The 22,099-nt window shown below is 35.5% G+C and overlaps 1 long non-coding RNA gene across 1 annotated transcript; it reads left to right on the forward strand.

Moving 5' to 3' along the window:
• The first annotated feature begins 271 nt into the window (after positions 1-271).
• On the forward strand, positions 272-10,369 carry LOC116653202. Its single transcript, XR_004306697.1, has 3 exons — positions 272-461; positions 8,380-8,590; positions 10,044-10,369. It is a non-coding gene; the product is annotated as an uncharacterized LOC116653202 (long non-coding RNA).
• Positions 10,370-22,099: the final 11,730 nt, after the last annotated feature.

Genomic DNA, 22,099 nt, shown 5'->3' on the forward strand with positions numbered 1-22,099 from the left:
CTACTGAACACTGATATCAGCTTTCAAAAGATCTGGAACATTGCAAAATTTGCACAAAAGAAGAAGAATAAAGGCAACACTGTGTCAGCATTCAAAATGAAAAAGCAACACAATACAACTGGTTTACTGTTCCAGAAGGCATGTCACAAAATCTACATTGTTACATCTCCTAAAGAAATGGGCCCTTTGCTAGTCACAAATTACGATTTTTATTTTTATTTTTATTTTATTTATTTATTTATTTATTTTGTCAGCAGATTAGAAGAGACAACTTCCTTCAACTTGAAGCAAAATACTTTCAGATACAGAGGAAGACACATACTCAGGAAGTGTTAAATGAGTTTGTTTCATGTTTGGGAGTAGAATGATTGCTGCTGAAAGGCAGAGCTCAGTATCTACAGTTCAGAAAGAATGGTGAGAAACTGGAGAGGGTCCAGAGAAGAACCTTGAGAATAATAAAGGTATGAAAAACAGAGCTTTCCCTGAAATACATAGACCAAACATTTTGTCTTATACTTTTTAAGTTTATGGGGGTGACCCTAACTAAATCAATATGTAATTTCCAGGAAATATAAATCTATTAACAGAGCACTAGCAAAGAAGGAACATAATTGCCTATAGTAAGCATTTAGTTACTGGATACACCATTTCAAGGGAATATTTATAAATCTATACCATATTGTTAGGAAATATAGTTGAGATCAAGTAGGAACTAATTCAAAGGATTCTGAACTCTGTATTTTGTTGGAGGACAGGCTAGATAATCATGGACCGTAATGGAATCCAATAATCTGTATCTTATTAAATAATTGAAGTAAAAGAAAAAACAAGAATCAATAAATTTCTGTGTAAGCAGAAAGATCCTTCTACAATATTATTTCTTTGATTCTTTTCTTTTCTGATGATAAATACATTCTGTAAAACAATATTTCTAATGACTAAAGTAAATTTTATATTTCATATATTGTTGCTCTTGCCTTCTAGAAAGTCTACTGGGGAATAATTAATAAAATTTTGCTAGCAGCAATAACAGCAGAGAAGAAAGCCCAGATCAGAATCACAGTAAAGCTTTATTCTTTGTGAGGAGAGCCCTATTCTGGTTGATACAGAGCTACATGATGTTTTTGTTCTTAGCAGCTGTAGTTATCGGTTTTAAAGAGTTAGAGTACAAATTAACTGTATTTCAGAAAGCGTCCCTTACAAGAGTGCATCCTAAGGAATTATTAATAAAGGAAGAGAAAGAGTACTGAATCCTCACAATTTTATTTTATTTTATTTTAGTTGAGTAGTTATTTTTATCCACAGAACACTGAAGTATATAATACCAATATCTCTGAATACTAATACATAAAATTTCTCAAAATGAGGTAATGGAGCTAGAGGACACATACAGGGAAAAGTAGGTATTTTTCAATTTTTTATTCTATGTTAAGAAAGAAAGAGTAAAGGAAGAGATTTTTAAATACACGTTGTATGCCATAAAATGAAATCCCTGAATAGCATCGGAGAGGCTTTCTACCCTCATTATATCATTTGGAATAAACAACACTTCTAGCTGTTATATATTTCTTCTTATTTTGTTCTTTGGAGCTTTTCCTTTTATCATTGAAAGGCATCAATTTCCACGGACTGCAAAAGCGACTGTGAAGAATATGCTTTGCCACTGTGACAATAATATGCATGTCTATCCCCTTTTCTATTTAGGTAGGTTTCAGAATTAGAAATACACTTGTAGTTGTGGAGAAATCCACTGATATGAGTGAAGATGTGCGTAAGTGCAAAGAGTTATACAGATTTGATGGTAGATACATTAGATGAACCATTATTTCATATATATATCAAAATCACACATGCGGTCTCAAGATACAAAAAACAGATTCTCTTTCCTTGTATCTACTGAATACAGTTTTGGCAGATATTCACAGTTGTATTTTGTCGTAAAAAATATATCTTATCTTAAGGGTTTGTTGAACAAATGAGAACATCTTAAGCATTGCGGGCTATAAGTAAACACTGATTCTGGATTACATCCTGTAGTAGAGTTCTAAGGTCACAGCCTGAACCAATACACAAGCGTGAGAGTCTATTTTTGTGTGAGTTACTTTTCTTTCTGTGGACAGTCTAAAAAAAACAAAACCAAAAACAAACACACACAAAAAAAACCCGAAACTAAATAAAAAAACCAAAACAAACAAATTCTCTGAAATACTAAAGACACAAAATCATGACAACTGAAAGCTTCTCACATCATTTGGTAAAAAATTTGGAATGAGTTCTGTGTTACATCTCTAGGACACAATGCTTCCTAACATGGAGATTCAAAGAATGGAGAAAACAAAGGCCAATGACGGAGGACTGATGGAGGAAAAAGAGGAAAAATCTACAAAATGATCATTTGTTCACATACCTAAGGCTGTCATGAAGGTGCAGCAAGTAGTAGGAGAGGGGAACTAGGACTTTTGCATGGGGCTTACAGAAAATATCATTTATCTTCAGTTTCTTTCATGTTCATGGAATCATAGAATCAGAATGGCATGGGTTTTAAGGGACCCCAAGAATCACTAAGTTTTAACACCCCTGCCACAGGGGGTGGCACCAGCCTCCAGAAATGGTACAGATCCTATCCAGGACCCCATCCAATCTGATCTTGAATGCCTCTAGGAACGGAGCATCCACAACCTCTCTGGGCAGTCTGTTCCAGCACTCATCACTCTGTTTATAACTTGAGATCTGAATGACAGCCTTTTAGGGAAGAGAGTATGGGTTATCAAATATAAAATGTTGAACAATGCATCCTTTTGGAGGATTGTAATTTCCCCCACCCCCCATCATTTTATTATTTGATAATTTCACATTAGCTTTTTCAGGTCTGTCACTCAGGTTTCCATTAAGCACTGAAGGCATGTGCTAATGATATGCTGTAGTATAAATATTAAAATTGGAATGTCATGTTAGACTACTCATAGAAATCAAAATATCTACTTTTTTCTTAATCACGCTGAATAATGTTATTAAAACTGATTGAATCATTTTGTCTAGATATGCCTTCAATAAAATGGCAAATAAATGTGGTTTTGCATCTCATAAGTAACATTTGTAATTAGATTTCCACATTTTTTCCTATATTACTCCTGAAACTCTGACTAATAATTGCATATTTCATTTTTAAAATCCTCAGCTGTGAGAAAATTTATTCTGTTTGCCATCATAATTAGAAATTGTAACAAGATATTTAATCAAGTATTCAAGCAAGTGTTCAAGGGAACATGGCTTAAACTGATGAAGATTACACTGATGAAGAAACAGACAATTTATCTTTTCCTGGAAGGTACTGGTGAACCACTTCTACTGTTGTTCTCAGTTTATGGTTAGGTATGTTAAACCAAATATATGTTAATATATTAACATATATGTTAAAAACCAAAGAAAGAAAAGATCACAAGGTGCCAAAAAACAAACAAACAAAAAAAACAGCCCACAATAAACAACAATCAAAAACAAAACAACAAAACAAAGCAAAACAAACAACAACAAAAAAAAGATTCTTATACAGTGTTTTGATCTGATTAGTCTAGTACAAATTAGTTAGACCAATAAAAGAATGTGCAATTAGAAAGCAGAATAGACTAAAGAGTATAAAACAGATAAATGTAATGACTCATATGTAAGCATTGTTTCTAATAGGATCTGTGAAATTCTTTGAAGATTTTTCACTGCACATTTACACATTACAGTGGCATTTCATGTGCTTAAAACATTCATTTAAAGGTGGTATTCAGCCTGGGTATAGCAAATATCCTAGCGTAAAATGATATGCATTTTAAAATCAGAGCTGCTATAGTTTGCAGTTTTCTGCCTTCTGGTGATAAAAAACATCTCAGTAAGTTTCCCCCGTTTCTACTGTGGTAACACTAGTCTTTCCATCTCTAGTACAAGCCTAGAAAAGGATGAAAAACTCAGTACAGTTTCCCAGTATCACACACTGTCAGTTTCAATCAACCATGTTTGTACCTGGACGCACCTTAACATAGGGTGTAACTGACACTTATGTAATTTGTTGATTCTCACAGACCTCAGCAAACAAAAACTCAATTAGTCTCAGTAAACCTAAATATCTTAGGATTTCAGATCCTAAATAGCTTCGGAAATCTATGCCTTAGTTGTTTTTTTTTACTTACCTCTCAAGTCTGAAAGTTTGATATCAAACTGAGCAGTTCTCAGTACTGTGGTACAAAATTTGTCCGCATCAATGCAGCAATATGTAAATGTCTGAGGATATGACTTGACATAGAGTTTGGTCAAATAGGTTCTCTTTGTAGACTAGGCTCATCAAGACAGTTAAAGAAATTACATCAAAGTAAGAAAGATGCTTTCTTTCATAACTGACCTACAAGAATAACCAAAAAGTGTATGTTGATGCTTAGAGTAGTGTTCATGATTTCTGTATATTCTCTGACTACTTTGGACCTCTTGGGCTGTTTCCAAAGAGATGTTTATGCTGGAATCTGTTTGGGAAATGTGTACTGAATTCTTTTATTTTCCATTCTATAGGTTACTACAAAACTTTAAAACCTTCATAAGGATAATAAAAAGGATAACATTTTATATTTGCAACAGTATATGGCCAATAACAAAATAGCATGCCATTCTGGAGTCATGGAGGCAGGATAACAAAAGCCACAAATGCTACCTTTCTTCATTGAACCTATATTTTTGATAGCATAAGCAAAAAGGGGGGAAAGAGTGTCTTTTAAATAGATTGACTTTTTGCTTCCCTTGAGTTGGATTTGTTTTAATATCACTTCCCAAGTATTAGCTTACACAGTATAATAGCTGCTTCCAAGGTCAGAAAGATCTACACGTGTTACTAAGGAGTACTCACTGTGAATGTGCTCAGTGGAAGTGGCATACTTATTTATGTTTCCAGAAGTGTACAGTTATAACCATTTGTTTTCTAATATGCGTCTGAAGTAGCAGAGAGAGAAATTAAAAGCATCACTCATGTGGTATACAAAGTGGTCGTTTTGGTCACTGTGGGAAAGGCTTTCATTTAGAGTGTTGGAGCAAAATGCAGGGATCAGCAGAAGGCAGAACAGATTGGTTGAAGTGTGGATGAATCCTGTTGACACAAAAAGGAATTCTGAGTTATTGTTTGAACACCTTCACAGTTTCTAAGATAAAAAAAAAGAAAAAATTTCAAAAGTCCTCTTCTTACAGCACTTAAAATGTAATCTGAAACCATATGGACCACATAAAACTGTGATCTTTTTCTGACACAACGAAGAAAATGCAGATCTTTTCTATATACAAATTAGAAGATGTTGCATATATAAATTCTGAAGAAAAAAAAAACAACAAAAAAACAAAAAAACCCCAAAACAATATTTGAAGTATATGGGTATTCTTTTTGGATGGAAGAAGTTCTATACTGAAAACTTGTAAGAAAATATTTAGTAGAAAGTTCTGATGTTGTAGTACTACATTTTAAAAGAACTGAAAAACAAAAGCCTCATTCAACACTACTTCATGCTAATCTAAGGAGTAATTCTGCTACATGCATACATACATGATGAGGAAAACTATGAAGCAGACTTCTAAAGGCCACAAATTCAAAATTTTAGCAGATAGGAAATGACGGAATCATATTTGTCATTGCAAATATATGCTCTGATACATATATAATTCAGAAGAATATGATGTACTTTATTTTTCCTCAATCCTTACTTCATCGAATACAGAGGAAGTTCAGCACTTTAAAAATTAATAACAGTTTAAACTCTTGCTTTATTCTGCTGTGTTGGTGGATGACTTTAGACATTAGTTGCTGTATATTATTTAATGTTGTTTAATGTTGCAATTAAAAAGATTTGTTTGGTGTTCTGAATTTTATTTTCTTTATTTATTTATTTTCCTGCAGTGTCACTACAGAAATTTGTTGTTATGTAAAACAATGAATCCATTTTGTTAGATGTCTTCTCTAACTGGGGAGGCATTATTATCCTGGCATTATTATAAAATATCATAACAAAATATGATATTTTATACATCGGTAGGTGCAAAAAGAGCTCACAAGCACAAGCAAGTGCTGAATCTCAGGTGGGCCATTTGGGATGTTTTAAACCATGATTTTATATATTCAAGTAAAATTCCAGCTAACTTACAAAACATGCAATCACACAATCAGCTCTAGAAAATCTGGACTTGGCAATGTGTATATTTATACAGGTCTACAGGTATATACCAGATAATACTAATTTTTTTCCAGAGCTAGAGTTGAATGGGATGGTGCACAGATCACTTGTTAATCAGATAGAAATAAAAACAACATTCTACTATATCATTTCCCGTACACCGCTATGACAAATTCATATAGAGAACAATTCTATATCATTTATTTGTCCCTTTCCTGCCTCAGGGCTTTTGCACATCAGGGCTTTGGTATGCTTCACACTTGTATCTCAGTAATTTGTACCTGGGTGCCATATCTGCTGCAGGAACACTCCTGCTCCAGTGCTTGGGTAAAGATGTAAGTTTAAATGACTTGTCTTGTGCTACTGAAGTCACTGGGAGGTATACTGTACATATACATTATATGTTTATTATTATAAGTTATTGGAAATGATTTGGTGATGAAATGGTGTGTAAAAACTCAAGATATCATTTATATCTGTAGAACAGTGTATGAAGCTGTTCTTTTACCTCCTGTAAATCTTAAAGGCTAGCTACCCAGCCTGAGTTTTGCTGTGATTCTACCTGTGAGACTCAGATTTCCCCTGTGTTTCTCAGAGAGTTTCAGGCTGCAAGCCACGAGGTGACAACCTGCACTTTACATTTAGCAGTGTGGATAATTAACTACTAAAGGCAAAAATTTCAGCTTTCTCAGGGGTTTTGCCTGTGGTTCAGTCATATGATGAATACAGAATATGTCTGGGGAGGAAGTAATGAAGGGCAATTTCTAAATGAGAAGGTACAAATTCTGCACACAATAGAATTGAATTAAAATGAAGAGAACAATAGTATTTCCTGATTGAGTGTGATTTGAAAAGGAGATACTAAAATTGGATGTACAGACTTCTGTATGCCATTTTACAAATTTAAAAAACTGTATATTAACCACTCGATTTAGACTCTGTGCCCTATTATTGACAAGCATGGTCTCTGTGGGAAATATATTTGACTTATCACTAGATCTGCTCTTGGAACTGAGAGATGGAATAGGTGATTTTTCTCTCTCTGTGGACTGGGGGAAGGTGGGAGACTCACACATTTTCACAACAATCTGTCGAAGGAGAGTGAAGAGCTTCAAGGATCTTCATTTTGTTACTAGAAACTGGCAGGAGCCTGTTTTAAGTCATTCTACTGTACTTTTCTCCAAGGTCTGCCCTATTCAATGATTTTCTCCAAGCTGTCTCTGTTTAACACTTTCTTCACCGTACTGCTCTACTCATTCCCTGTAATAGATCTGTTTTAAACAGATCCAGATGTTTCTTTTCAGGTCAGTGAGGGTATGCTGCAGGAGTGACCTCTGTGAGCAGATCTAGCAGTGCCCCATGTCATGTCAGAACCAGCTCTAGCTGCTCCCACAGGGACCTGCTGCTGCCAGAGCTGGGCTGTGAGCAACACGGTGTGCTCTGGGAGAACAGATTTAAGGGAGGAAAAAACAGCTGCACAACAGCAGATGAGAGGAATAAGAAACGCAAGAGAAGCAGCCCTGCAGGCACCAAGATCAGTGCAGAATGAGGGCAGGAGGTGCTCCAGGCATGGAGCAGAAGCTCCCTGCAGCCCAGGAGAGGCCCATGGAGGAGCAGGCTGTCCCCCTGCAGCCCATGGGCAACCTGTGGAGGAGAGTTCTGTGTGAAGTCCGTGTCATTCTCTTCTCAGAGTTCATACTTTGAGTAAAAGATTTTGATTTAAGAGATGTGCATTTTTTAAAATTTATTTTTATTTATTTTTTTTTATTTTTTATTTTTATTTTTTTTTATTTTTTATTTTTATTTTTTTTCCCCAGAAGTATTTTATATATAAGTAATACCTGTCACTACTAGAATAAATCCCTGTGGTGCAAGTGGTAGAAGTGCCGCTCTGCTACACAGAGGCTCGAATCCCGGGGGGTTGGACTCGATGATCTCTAAGGTCCCTTCCAACCCGCACAAAACTATGAAACTATGAAACTATGAAACTATGAAACTATGAAATACTGAATCTTTTTAATCTGATTGGGCTTGAAACATCATGGATGCTGTAAATACATTTAGGAAAAAGAGAATATTATGCTTAAATACTCCAGACTGACACTAAGAAAAACTTCAGCGATTCATACGTATGATTTTCGATAAAAGTATGAATTATGCTAACACTTAGACATATGTTTCTTCTTAGGTCAACTTTTATTCTGCAAAATGCCACTTTTGAAGTTTATCCACTTTTGATATTGAATCTTCAATCAAAGAAAAACAGACCCAAAACAGGAGGCAAATTGTGTTTCAGTCTCCCAGGTATTTCAACAGCAGTATAGACTTGTTACAGCTCTTTCAAGGAGATCTACAAGTGACTCCAAAATGAGAAAGTGTCAGACCACGGGGGACAGCATGTAAGAAAAAAAATAAATTCATATTTCTTTTAATTTCTGATGTAGATCAGGATGTACTATGGAGTCTGTGAGCTACTTGACTGTCCATTGCATCACGTTGTCTGGAAAGATAGAACTTTCCTAATGATTACATTGATCACATTGCTGCCCTACCTCAATACATCTTACATTTCTCTTCCTCACTTCATATCAATGTTGCAAACTGATGTCAGAAGCTCAAAGATAAACAAAGTAGCAAAGTCTGATCAGTCAGCTATGAAAAAACTCACTTTTGACCTGATGAATAAAACACTTTGAAGTAATTTGGAGGATGATGCCCAAAGTAAGACAAGCCTAATCTGAAAATGATAATGTCTGTAAAAAAAGCACTCTAGAGAAAAACATGCAATGATTATCTCTGAAGCAACTACTTTTACTGCTTGCTTATACACAGTTCTTTTCCCTTTATTTTTTCTTACTTATGAATAATCATTCCTTAATAGAAACTTTGAGCCCAGCTTTAATTTTTTTCCTGGAAGAAGAGAGAGTACTTTCCCGTGAATCAGGCAGTAATTATTAGATTATTGGACTTATATTAAGAAAAAAACAATTAAAATGGCCAAGACTGATACAATTACTTCTTTCTAGAGACCTGAGATGTTTAATGATTTGAAAAATATAATTAGCTGGCAATCAACACCATAAAATAACCTTTATTAAAATTCTGGCCCAAGTTATGTTTTAGCTTGTGAAAATGTAAGTTCTCCACAGTCAGAAATTCTGTATACTATTCAAGAAGTCTTCTCAGATATCTTAAAAGAAGAAATGCTGGAAATTAGAGTAAAAGATACTTTTACAACTATCTTGTCAAACACTCATCATACAAACCTTTCCTATATGAAAAAATTATATGTTTAGTTTCTACCTTGTGTGCCCCGGTAGCACAGTGGTAGGAATGCTGTGTTGCAACACTGGAGGCACGGGTTCGAATCCCCCCTGTGGCGCAAATTGTAGAAGTGCCACTCTGCTACACAGGGGCTTGAATCCCGGGGGTTGGACTCGATGATGTCTAAGGTCCCTTCCATCCTGCATGAGACTTTAAGATTGTGATACCTTGACATTTTTATCACTGATACTAAATGTATGGACAAGACTAACAAAGTAAAAAGGTACTACTGCATTCAGTTAAATGGAGATTCTTCAGTCATTGTGAGGTTTAGTAATTCAGAATAAAATTACAGCTGCATCAAGAAAGTTTTTTTTTTCTCATGTCATATAGCAAATATTCCAGAGAGAACTAATGGCAGTTCAGCCCTGGGGGCTGGGGGAGAGGGGGGGGGGGGGGGGGGAAATCCCCTTTTTAAGTAATGAACCATTTTTAAAGCAAAACAATACATCAGAGGACCCAAATGTTTTCCCTAGAACTGCCTTGTTCATGAAATGGAAAATAAAATTAAAATTAAATATTTTCCAGGAGGGAATACATGTAACATATAAAAAGTCTCGTTTTGGAACACAGTCTGGATGCTCATTTCTGTGCTGTATGTTCACTATAACTGCTGAAGTAGGTTTTGCCCCAGGTAAGTTCTTGCAGCTGCATTACTTTCTGTAATTTTAGAAGATACTTATTTTTTGACTTGCAGCTCAGGTTTGTATCATCTTTTTCTGTACTAGTTGATGACAACTCTGGCATGCTTCCTTGGTACTGACATTACCTTCAGGTGCTTTAGAAATTGAATCTGTGTTCAGCATGATGTCTTGAAGCAGGTTACAATAGCAACAACTGAAAATAACTAGAACAATGCACAGAATGTCAAGATAATATTCATTTTCTGTAACTGGATGAATTGACTAAAAAGAACACTATTAGACAGTTTTTGCTCTCAGGAGGGTTGTTAGGACATATTTGCAGTGAAATTTGGAAAGTAAAAAGCCTCTGCAATGCCTTCTGTAAAGTCTATTTTTAGGACTTACCTGACATTAACAACATCAGTTTCACTTCTGATTGCCCAAGGGTTTTGCCCTTGTATAAAAATCTACAGACTTAGTTTTTACTGTGAAGGGTAAAAGGATGATCAAACTGCTATTTTTGTCACCAAAGCTGAGTACAGATAAATAAAACTTAGGAACTATGGCAAAAAAATATAGAAGTCATGAAAAAGCAGGAAAAAAAGTTGTCTTGCTTTATGAACTTTACTCCTTTCCCCAGATAGTATTTAAGGATTTATTGGCTTTTCTGGATCTCAACATAAATGGAAAAAAAAAAAAAAAAAAAGATGATTTGGGGAATATTCAAGCTATTTAACTTTAAAGACATCATTTTAGTGCTTAAAGTTTCTACATTTTAAAATTTGAAGTAGGTGTCTTCACTGGAAATTTTGCATTAAAGCTATAGAGTTTAATACTTAGCATTTCTAAATTCCCTCTTGAGGTTCATTCTGTTCTCTGGTAAGCATTGAAAAAGCAGAGAATCCCATCTTGGAATATTTACTTTGGTGCTAAAGTTAGGGACATGAAAATCTGCTTCCATCTCTATTATTGTTCCACGGGTTTTCCTGTCTTTGGTTTAAATGCATGTTAAGGGTTGCCACCGTTAGCAAGCCAGTAGGAGCTCACTCCAGAGCTGATCCTTATACAACAATTCTGATCTGCAAGTCAAACCTGCCTCCACTTTTTACATGTCCCTGGCATGCCCTCACAAAGAGCTGTTTTGCCAACAGTCTTCTGTCAAAATGATTGCCCGAGTTTGATCAACTGTCTAAAGGCAATTTTCAGAAACTTTATGTACAAGTGGCTGAAGTGAGAACCATGTCTGTGGGAAGCAGGTGGAAAAGTGAATCACATTGCAATTGTTTGTGCAGCATGCCATCTCAGTAATGACCTTTAAAAGAATGAATGGAATGACAAATCAATTTTTCTGACAGATTATTAAAAACACTGCTTGATTTTACATGCTACAAAACAAATAACAGCTAAAAATGCATATTCTTATTTCACACTAAAAAAGACACAATCAGCATTACACAGTTTTTTGAGACCAAGTGCCAGGAATTCACTCTCACATGCCAGTGTAGTGGGCCATGACCCTGTAAGAAAATCTGAAGATGATGTCATGGACATGAAAGCAAGCCTATTTTTAATCTACTACTTTGGTTGGTCTAACTGATAATATTACTTGTCATTTGGTTCCTCATCACTCAGATATAACATTATAAGAAATATAGCGTGGAGTCTATAAAAAACGGTACCAGGTGCACCTGTAGTGTATATCAGCAAGGCACAATTGTAGCACAGCACCATTTTATCCCAACTATGGTCATGGTCACAACATTTTTTAAACCGGATAACTAATTTTTCTTCTGCCTCCTGCAATATTCTTCACTTCCTGTGGTTACAAATTAATTTATATTCCTTTCTTTCTTTCATTACAAAGTCTGCATTACACATTGAAGTGTCCTGTGTTGTCTTATAACATCTTATTTTATTTAACTTTGGATTAATTTATCTTCATCGATGTTCATGTTTTACTTATTCACTTCTGTTCAATATTCTCAGTAAGGTGCTGGATCTTCAAAAGAAATCCTCATTCACCACAGAGTTCAATCAAAATGCAGTTCTGAAAGTTGTCTGCTTGGATTAAAATTGAAACATTACACTTACCAGCTGTGTTTGCAAAATGGAAAAAGGATGACAATGAAATTCCTTTTAAAAGTTGAAAACAGAATGTTGATAAATTTTCTACATATATTTTTGCTATGAAATCACGGCAACGCAAAACTATCTGCCAAATACCTATCTAAATTCATTTCTTAACATGATTCATGTCTGTATTTCATGTGCACCTGAGTGCAAACCCAGAAGAAAATGCAAGAGAGACCACACTATGAGGACGCTAAAAAAAACTACATTAATGTTTATTTCTGGCTGAGTTTTTTGTTGACATGTTCCTCTCTTGTCCTGAAATACGTCTTAAAAAAGATTACGATTGCCTTACTTCATTGTCTATGGATCTTCAGTATTGGATATGGTAGTAGTCTAAGCATTTTCATAATGCATAGCGGCTAAATTCTTCAGTGATTCCATGCCACAGTCTAACAGTGGGTGGATCACATGCTTATTTGTGAATTTACATGGAAACTGAGACCTACTTCTATGTTAGAAAGCCTAGTTTTGGTTTGGTTGAGTTCCAGTTTCAAGGGTCAGCAGAGTTAAGACAGGAAACTCTGGAAATCAATTAATTAGATCATGTTTTAGGGTACATGTGACATCAGGAAATCATTTGAGGGAGTATATTGGGTAGAAGTTGAATTTCTCACTATTTTACAGGTGGAATTTTTTTGTCTTGGAACTGTTGCTTCTGTACATTTTGGTAATATTCTTGAATGCAGACAACTTTTAATAACACAAAGGTAAGAATTTAGTCAACCATGTTTTCATTATAAATGCTCACAAAAAAAAACCCAAACCAAAACAAAACAAAAAAACAACACAAAACAAAGCAACAAAACAAAAGCTATTGACGTAAAAAATAGCTCACTATGAAAAAATCAAATTAAGTATGTGGAAGCTTAACATTTTTTTATGCTGGTACAATGCAGACATCTTCCCTGCAGTCTCCAGGTGTGTCATTTTTTTGTATATAAACCCTTCCATGAGGACAGTAACATTAGCTTCAGGAAGACATGAACTTAAGGGTAGGACTTTTCCAGGCAGCTGACCTTGACAGATTGTAGAAATGGGTTGATGAGAACTTCACGTAATTCAGCAGGGACAAATACAATGTTCTGCACCTGTGATGGAATAACACCATGCCACCATACAGGAAAATAGCATTAAAGAAAAGGACTATAAATCAGCAGTGTGCTTGTGGTTATGAACTAACTCTGAGCTGTGTTAGTTAAAGCAGTCATTTAGCTAATGGAAAATAATATTCAGCTCTGTGATAACACAGCTGGAGTCCCATGACCAGTTCTGAGATCCCTGGAACATAAAGGCACAGATAGCCTGGAAATTACCCACCATGATGATTATAGTGTTGTTACACCTAATGAAAGAAGAAAGTGAGAGTTTGGTTTGTTCAGCAAAAAGAAGAACCTGAGGGTGAAACTAATTTCTGTCTTTTACTACATAACAGTCTTATAGAAGACAAATGCTTCCTGGAATGGGATAGCAAACACCTACAAAAGAACAGTCACAAGATGCAGCAACAGAAATTCTGACAAGTAGTAAGAAAAATATTTTTCACAGTGAATTCGATCAAACACTGATAACACTGGAATAAGTTCCCTAGGGAGGCTGTAAAAAATTTACTCTTGAATAAATTCAGGACATAGCTGGAGAGGGCTCTGAACAATCCAATACAACTGAAGTTGGTTTTGAACAAAGGATTCTGCTCCAGAGGTCTCTTGTAACCTAAATTTTTCTGTGGCTCTATGAGTTTCTGGGTGTGCACAGGCAGCCGATAGATATCTGATATGTACTTCCAGTATTTTTGGGTCTGGGACAGATTATTATCTGGTCCAAGCCCTGCATGGACATAACCATGCTGTTATAAATTAAACACAGAAAAAAATATATATTAAAAAAAAAAAAAAAGAAAAAAAAAAGAAAAAAAAAAGTTGATTTTCTTTGATTTTATGGCATAGATATCAAATGATCAGTCTGAGTGGAATTTGTTGTTCTCTGATGGGTATTCTCCAGACAGTAAAAAAAAAAACAGCTTCTATTCTGAAATCAATATTCACAATTTTCTGCTTCTCTTCCAAGTACAAGGAACACATTCTTTTAATTCTCAAAGCCAATTACTAGATTTTCCTTCAATTTTGTTCTTTCTCTGGTGCTTGCAAATAGCACTTTATTAGTGTTTTGTTTGAAGACATTACATTAAGTAGTAGGTTATTTTTTGCAGAATAGTTAAATAGTTAAATCGTCATGTCAAGATCTTTTACATAAGCAGCTCTGCTGGTGAAAGGCCATCTGACACTAAGAGAATTACACTAGCTCTTGAATTCATTTGATGAGGCTCATCCTCAGGTAACACAAACTGGTTGCCTAAATGTATTTCTTCTAATTTACAATAGCTGAAAAACTCTAGTAACATTTTTTCCACATTTCAGCATTTTTTAAACCAATGAGAGACATTTATCAGTTCTTTAAAACTGTAAATATATTTTCCACTTGTCTATATCACATGACTCACATTATGCACTGTTTGAAAAGTTCACAGATCTGCACAAATATCTAAGGTAATATAGCTGAAATTCATAAGGATATCCAAAGCAGAAATAACTTAGGAGAACCAATCTCCTTCAGAGTTTTAAAAGGAGAATCAGAGGGATCTTTTTATGCCTTTCAATTTAGTTTCATGCTCCTCTTCAAATTCTCTCTGATTGTCTAACTATTTCACTCAATGTTTCCAATGACTTACTTTGTTTCTCCTGCCTCGAGAAATTGTCATTTATCCCCTGTGCATTGCTGAAATTTCCTATTCAATTTGAAGTACATTAAAGGGGAATAAAAACATGGATGCTTTCCTTTCAACAAAATCCCTTTGTATTTCTCATTTGCAGTGTGCTGATGTTCAGATGAAGTCTCCTTTCAAATTTCTGCAGTGATAGAAGAAAAAAGGATCAAATCTTCTGATAGTCTGACTAGATTAACAGATATAAAATTAGACATTATTGGTCTTTGGCAGAGAAAAATGCCTTTTTAAGGAAATAAATAAACTTGCTGGACAAAAAGGTGTGTGGAGTAGCTGAGAAAGTCTATGATGGTCATCAACACTAAGAATATTTTGATAAACCATTTAAGAGGGTATACACTTTTGATATCAAAGATTTTAATAACAGATTTCTAAAATCACGATGACAATAATAAAGTTTTCTTTAAGAGTGATGTAAATGAAGTGATTAATTATGGAGTATATGTTTGTATATATATATGTATACAGGACCAGAGGGAATGGTTTCAAACTACGGCAGGGGAGATTCAAGCTGGACATTAGGAAATATTATTTCTCAGAAAGGGTGGTCAGGCACCGGAATGGACTGCCCAGGGAGGTGGTGGAGTCACCGACCCTGGGGTGTACAAGGAAAGACTGGATGTTGTGTTGAGGGACATGGTTTAGTGGGAGCTATTGGTAACAGGTGAACAGTTGGACTGGATGATCTTTTAGGTCTTTTCCAGCCTTAGTGATTCTATGATTCTATTTATATATGTAGATATATATGTATAGCCTATGTATGTATATATAGCCTTAAATAAATAGGATAATGAAATAGTTTGGGTTTTAAAAATGAACGTGTGTTTCCTCAAAACTTTCCAGCAGATAAGACCTTCAACAATGTGATTTCTAAAGCTGTAGCTGTCTGGGGATCTGACCTGATCAGACTGTTTGCTATCCTGAAGGGAGATTTCATCCTGCCCTTCCTCCTCCTTGGAACTCTTCATTCCCATTCCACCTGAAAGAAAAAGGATATGAGAGTAGGATCTCTTGTTTCTGCTTATGAAAAGGTAGAAAATCTGCTGATGCTTTTTAGTATAATTATACATAAATATACACATTTATCTTTACCTTGTATTTTTATTTCTACTGAAGAATGCCCTGGGTTTTTTAAATTAATTTTTGTATAAATGATCACAAACAGATCTAGGAGAAATAGCTAGAATTAAGTTGGTCTTACTATCTTGATCCAGTGTTAGACTTACTACAATGTTATATTGTTGACTGACAAGGACTAGGTTAAATTCTCTCACTAAGCAGTTGTTGGACTCAGTGAGAAACTGATGGGTTTGATTTGAAATCCTGGGTTCATGAAATCAAGCAACAAAACTCACATTGATTCCAAATATTCACCCTGGCTGAGAGACTTCTAATTTTGCTTAGTTATACAGTAAAACATTCTGCTTTAGGATTCAGATTGAGGCAACAGCCAATACCAATACAAACTGGGGGATGAAAGGACTGAGCACAGCCCTGCTGAAAAAGACCCAGGGTTACTGGTGGATGGGAAGCTGCAGATGAGCCAACAATGTGCTCATTGTAGATGCTCAATATAGGGTAGATTTAGGTTAGATATAATGACAAAGACTTTTACAGTGAGGATGGTGAGGCACTGGAACAGGTTGCCCAGAGAGATGCTGGATACCACATCCCTGGACACTGTCAAGGTGAGTCTGGATCAGGCCCTGGGCAATCTGATCTAGCTGTGAATGTCCCCGATCATTGCAGGGAAGTTGGACTAGATGACCTTTAAAGGTCTCTTCCAACTCTAAGGATCCCATGATTCTGTCACTTGATATTCTGTTAACTTCAACACGTTGATGCAGACAGTGCCAGAAATAATCTCACCAACTTGTATTTCAGTGTAGATAAAATTTTCTAGGCTCAGAGGGAAAACTTCTAGGACCAGAGGTGAGATAAGGCTGGCATTTTTGAATTTCCGAGCACTTCATATCATCATGCAGCATAGTAACATAAATGTTGAGATCAATGAATTAAGTGTAACCTTTCGAAAACTCTGCAATTCTATCAGTATCACTATGATGAAATCAAGACTAACATCTAGCTCACAGTAAGCAAAGGAGTGGTTTTGTGACTTTTATAGCATAGGACAGTGGCAGTCTTTTGTCAGCTAGCTATAGTTTTGCACCTCCAGTGAAAAAATTTACATGTAAAAAAATAATTTGTTCAGCTTTCTCATACCACAATGTTTTATGAAACACTGGTATAATTCTAAGATTTATAGAATAAAAATCTTTGGAAATAAGACCAGTAAAATAGCTTTTCAAATTAAAAATTAAAAAAAAAAATCTCATACAGAGTAACATTTCTCTTGAACTCTTGTGACAGCCAGCATTTCCCTTTATCCCTTATCACTTGACTCACTGTAAAGCCACTTTGGATGTGGCTGTGTCAGGAGCTACACTAAATGACTTGACTTATGTCAAGAGAGAGGTTGTTTCATTTCCTGCTTGTCATGGACAAATGATTTTTTTAATGGTCTTTCCACCTCATGCTTTTTGAGATACTGCTTGGAACACTGCATAGAGGAAATACAACCAAGAGCAAGACCTTGGCATACTTTAATATAACTTCTGATCTGGAGCCTGGAAGATGTGGTTTTAAGCCACAAGTTTTCTCCTAAAGCTTATAAAGTGTAGCAAGGACTTTCTACCTTGGGAAAGTAAGAAGTTTTATATTTTTACACATTTCTGTTTAAAATTGAAAAGATTTAAGGTTTTTTTTCAAAGGTAACTTAATTATTCAAAATTGTAGATACTTTAAAATTCTAACTGTGCCATAGTTAATGTGAACTCAGAGCTTCTAGGATTATAAAACTTACTGTTGTGTTTACAGTCATTATTCCTGATAATGATATCAGCTTGATTTCCCTTGTTGTTGCTGTTGTTGTTTTTCCCTGAAAATTGGAATCCTGCAACAGTCAACAGCAGACACGGAGGCTGCTCTTTCTTTTTGAAGAATAAAACAAATTCACTAGGGGTCTTTCTTTTGTAATCAATATCTTAAAAACTTAAAAGTGCAACAGAAAGCTGACTTTTATTTCAGCATAGGAAAAGTTAATAGATGTGCTCCACTAAGGATAAGCTAGCAAAAGATGTTACTTCTCTTTTTTTTTTTTCTTTTTGCCTTCTTTCCTTCTTGTTCTAGGTTGACAAGACTATAAACAAAAGTTGTAATAAATACAAATCACCTCTTCTTCAGTGCTGGCTCATCTTGCCAGCCAAGGCCGTGCTCTTTCCCATTGCAGGGAATCTGTTATTTCTCATCCCTGCAGAATAATCACTTTGGGAGGCAACGCAAGCACACTACAGACATGCTATTTGGGGACTTGCAGTCCTCTTGCCACGGGCAGATTTATAAGACATTACAGACATGCCTGTAAGGTCTTAAGAGCTGTAAATCCAGTGTAAATTCATCAGTCACTTAAGTGGAGACAGAATTTAGCTATTGCTGTGTATAGGCTGTGCTGTCTCTTCGAAGAGCAGCACAAAACTGCCTGGGAAGTATCTTTGCACCCTTTCAGTTCAGCAGCATTTCACTGTTTGCTGCACTGAAAGATCGAAGGAGTCTGCTGAATCTACAACAGGCTCACAGTCCTGCCTTGTGCCTTGCTTATAATCTACCGTGTTATGTGCAGCAACTGACCTTGGGCTATGCTCACATCTACGTTTTGCACTGAGATCTTCTTCACCACATCAGAGCACTACCCCATGCCACTGCTATGGCTTATATAGCTCCTTTCAGCCATTCAGCACTTTATCTCAGTATGTAACTATTAGGATATAGCTGAGGAACCAAATGCCTCCATAGCAGTAGAGAGAGGTGTACTTCTGTTGTATTTCTTTGTGTCAGTAAGAGAAAACTCTTAAAATACTTGGCAGTCATTGCAATCATAGGGATCAATCTAGAAAAAAGTTGGTTCGTTACCATAAATATTTATTTTTTATCTGTTATACTAGAAACAATTGCCAGCAAATATAATAGAAGCTGAAACACGTACAATATAATGAGATGGAGGGAAAAAATGGGAGTGATGCACAGACAGAAACCTTCTAAAACCGTGTCTTATCTTCCTGAATAGAAATGTGCACTTTATGCACTTGTTTACCTGGTTCCTAACTAGTAACCATAGTAAGGCAAAGGCATTTCAGAACACCAATGGAGCACTGAGAGACTTTGTTCATACTTCAGGGATGTGCATTTAGCAATAAGCATTCTGATCAGTATCTATAACCAGACAGAGTCTCTGGACTTACTGGAGGTATGAATTGTTATTCTGACATGAAGAAAAGATAAAGCTTTAAAGAAAGGGTATATTCTCACAATTTGTGAGACTGTATTCTCTCTAGTATCGATTAGAACATGCATGTATACTTTTAGTTGGTACAAATTCTAAAGTTCAGGATTTTAGAAAAGTTTTGATAGTTTGTCCTTTGCTTCCCCAAAATTAGAAACAAACTTAAGTATATCAGTTCATTTACTCTGCTCTCCAGAATCTGCAGAATATGAATGTTGTTATTTTTTGTTTGGGCTATCAAAAACTGACAAGAAAAATCCATTAGTTGAATTATATCAAACAAATTCTACATTTAATATTTGATAAGAGGTGCAAAAATTTTATTTTATGTCCAAATAAGTTCCTTTAGTCCCACTCTGCATCTTATATTTCCTTCAATATAATGTTAATTTCTTTTTTTTTCTTTTAAACATGTCTTATTTTTCAGTATCAAAAGATTTGATCTTCAGAGAGTCATAGAATCAAAGATGTCCCTGAGGTTAGTTACGTCTTCTGGACTTGTACCTTCTACTATAAAGCAAAGACAGTCAGGGGCATCCCTATTTTACATAATGCATTTCCAAAAGCAGTCTGAAAATGAGATGTTTGTTTTGTGCATTAATCTCCTAATCACAGAACAATGAAATGCATTTGATAAAAAGGCTCAGAGCACAAACACAAATTTGCCCAGGAAAAAAATGTGCAAACATATCTGCAAAGAGAAAGCATGTGATGTGTACACTGAAATCACCTTCGGTCATCTTAGTTCTTTGACTGACACTAGAATTAGGACGCTACTATGAATCATTCAGAGATCAACAGTGACAAAGTGAGAAACTACATCACAAACATACAGTCTAGCAGTTTAAATAATAGAGAGCAAGGAAGAAGATTAAGATCATAATAATAATAATATCATGTAATAAGCTCCAGAAACTGGAAGGAAACACTTACAAACACTGCCATTCTATTGTTAAAGATGACTATGAATGTTAGTGGGTACAGTTTTTTTCCTCAGGGAGGAATTCAGTGACACTCCTTTGCTTCATACACTTCCATTTCAGACGCCATTCTGTCAAACTGCCCCTCTGCTGCCACCTGTCGGACAAAAAGAAGATGTAATGGTTGGAAACGTATATTAAAAATAAATGGAAAATAATCAACATCAAAACAACACCAGATTTGTTAACTGAAAAGGAGAAGTGAAACTGAAGAAGAAGAAACTGAAAAGTGGTCCCATACTACCACCAATAAACTATTGTGAGCTTAAGTGCTAAAACACAATGGTTGTTTAATTTGGTCAAATGAGACCCAGAGTAGTGAATGCCAGACAAGAGTGAATTTCTAGTTTCTCTCTCTTTTTTTTTTTTTTTTCCTTCTGAGCAAAATGCATGATATATCTGTCATAAGAAATAAGGTAGATATTAAAAAAAAAAATCAGCCCTTCCCTGAATTTCTAAAATTTTTATCATAGGCATACAGGCTTGTTACTGAAATAAACATTTAATTCCCTCTCTATTAGAAAGTAATGAGAAATAATCTGATAATCTGATGAGAGATGAAAAAAGACACAAAGTAAATTAATATTTTTGTGTTAACATTACCAAGTGCATTTCATTAGACAAATCAATTCATGTAGATGAATATTGTTGTAAAACAGGTCAGCTACTATTAAACATCTAGATTATTTGCTTCCTTTTTTTTTTTTTTTTTTAACTGCATTTTAATGCCATGCAAAGTGATATACAATATTCTTATAAATAAAATACAATAACATGCTAATATGAAAACTATGCTCATTCTTTGTATTCTAGATTCTGTTGCATCTGGTTCTTCAAGCCTGTGTGTTAACCCTTGCGTGTCTGACCAACTGCTTGGTCAGGGCCAATAACTGCAGGCGTACACCAATCTGGTGAGCAGCAAAGGCGTTTATTGTAGCAACACGTCTATTCTTATAGTCCCCTAGTACATTTGTCAATCCCTGATTGGTCTGAAATACAATCTCCTATATACTGATTGGGGGGCTCAAGCAACACGCCACATCAGCAATCTCCTTAACGATCCATTGTTCTATTTCTTGATCAACTCCCCAAAACTTGTTTACTACTTCTTCAAGGTCATACTGACCTTGTTCTAAGCATAGCTCCATATTCAAGCAAGCATATGCATATAGGGGCAATAGGGAGAACTATCCCGTACAACCGGGTCCCCGCAATTGCCTACTGCAACAAGACTCTTCTGGATCTTCTCTCTGCTCCCTTCAATAGAAACTCATCAGACTCACACAGGATTAGCCTCTTTATGAAAAAGAATTTTTAACCTATATGCCATGGGACTGAACAAGAAGAGAGCTGGGAACTTAGTTCAATTAATGTTTTCCTGCTTTTATTCCTGGCATGGTTCACAGTAGAATAATACCTTTTCCTCTCTTCAGCCTCAGGTTTCCAATAAACTTTGTAAAAGCATTATATCTTATCAACACTGTTTTGTCCTCTGGTCTGTGTGATGTTTCATTCTTGCCAATCTCTATGTCCTTGGACACTAAGTTTTGCTATGTCCAAGAGCAGATCACAGTACACTGGATCCAGTGATCCAAGAATAGTAAGGACACAATATATGTGAGGCCTTCAACCACATTTGCAATGTGGTAACATTTCCTATACTGGAGAGAGTGGGGTTCCAACCATAGCATTACAAATTTTCAACCTTTTCTCAGTATTATGCTCTGTCC

This window comes from Coturnix japonica, chromosome 3 (assembly GCF_001577835.2).
Source record: "Coturnix japonica isolate 7356 chromosome 3, Coturnix japonica 2.1, whole genome shotgun sequence".
Lineage (NCBI taxonomy): Eukaryota > Metazoa > Chordata > Aves > Galliformes > Phasianidae > Coturnix > Coturnix japonica.